The sequence below is a fragment of the Brassica napus genome, unplaced genomic scaffold (genome assembly GCF_020379485.1).
Source record: "Brassica napus cultivar Da-Ae unplaced genomic scaffold, Da-Ae ScsIHWf_3006;HRSCAF=3793, whole genome shotgun sequence".
NCBI lineage: Eukaryota > Viridiplantae > Streptophyta > Magnoliopsida > Brassicales > Brassicaceae > Brassica > Brassica napus.
In genome coordinates, this window is record NW_026016254.1 from 1 (window position 1) to 1,633 (window position 1,633).

General features: G+C 55.9%; 1 non-coding gene across 1 annotated transcript; it reads right to left on the bottom strand.

The window, feature by feature from the left end:
- Window positions 1-1,382: 1,382 nt before the first annotated feature.
- Window positions 1,383-1,536, bottom strand: LOC125602841. The gene has a single exon (XR_007335056.1). It is a non-coding gene; the product is annotated as a 5.8S ribosomal RNA (ribosomal RNA).
- Window positions 1,537-1,633: the final 97 nt, after the last annotated feature.

Genomic DNA, 1,633 nt, shown 5'->3' on the forward strand with positions numbered 1-1,633 from the left:
TTCATCACCCGCATCGCCAGTTCTGCTTACCAAAAATGGCCCACTTGGAGCTCTCGATTCCGTGGGATGGCTAGCAAAGCAGCCACCAGGAATAATACACCCCGTCCTCCTATTTAAAGTTTGAGAATAGGTCGAGGACATGCGTCCCCGATGCCTCTAATCATTGGCTTTACCCGATAGAACTCGTTTCCGAGCTCCAGCTATCCTGAGGGAACTTCGGAGGGAACCAGCTACTAGATGGTTCGATTAGTCCTCTGTCGCCCCTATACCCAAGTCAGACGAACGATTTTGCACGTCAGTATCGCTGCGGGCCTCCACCAGAGTTTCCTCTGGCTTCGCGCCCCGCTCAGCATAGTTCACCATCTTTCGGGTCCCGACAGGCATGCCCACACTCGAACCCTTCTCAGAAAATCAAGGTCGGTCGGCTGTGCACCCCGCGAGGGATCCAGCCAATCACAGCTTCCTTACGCCTTACGGGTTTACTCACCCGTGACTCGCACACATGTCGACTCCTTGGTCCGTGTTTCAAGACGGGTCGAATGGGGAGCCCACAGGCCGACGCCCTGAGCACGCAGATGCCGAGGCACGCCGTGAGGCGCGTGCTGCAGACCACGATTAAGGCAGCGACGTCTCCGCGGGCGTAACAAAGCCCGGGCTTAGGTCACCACCTTAATCTATCCGCGTCGGTCCACGCCCCGATCGATCGACGGACCGGATTGCTCCGTTCCGCATCCGACCGGGACGCATCGCCGGCCCCCATCCGCTTCCCCTCCCGACAATTTCATTCAGCACTCTTTGACTCTCTTTTCAAAGTCCTTTTCATCTTTACCTCGCGGTACTTGTTCGCTATCGGTCTCTCGCCCATATTTAGCCTTGGACGGAATTTACCGCCCGATTGGGGCTGCATTCCCAAACAACCCGACTCGTAGACAGCGCCTCGTGGTGCGACAGGTCCGGGCACGACGGGGCTCTCACCCCTCTCTGGGCGCCCCTTTCCAGGAAACTTGGGCCCGGTCCGTCGCTGAGGACGCTTCTCCAGACTACAATTCGAACGCCGAAGACGTCCGATTTTCAAGCTGGGCCTCTTCCCGGTTCGCTCCGCCGTTACTAAGGGAATCCTTGTTAGTTTCTTTTTTCCTCCGCTTATTGATATGCTTAAACTCAGCGGGTGATCCCGCCTGACCTGGGGTCCGCGTTGAGGACTTGGGTCATCAAGAGCTTTTGGACCGAAACGACTGACGATTTGACGAGAATTGAATTCACACCCACCGCATGTCAAGACGCTCCTGGCACCTTAGCTAGGATTTTGGCCAACGCGTGCGTAACACACGGGAGACCAGCTTCGTCCGATATCCTCGAGAGGATGGGGGGACGACGATTTGTGACACCCAGGCAGACGTGCCCTCGGCCAGAAGGCTTGGGCGCAACTTGCGTTCAAAGACTCGATGGTTCACGGGATTCTGCAATTCACACCAAGTATCGCATTTTGCTACGTTCTTCATCGATGCGAGAGCCGAGATATCCGTTGCGAGAGTCGTTTTAGACTTTACATTGCAGCACTGCTTCCGAACAAAACACCGTCTCCGGGTTGGCGAAAGCGGCCGTTTAGTTTGAATGTTCCTTGACACTTTCG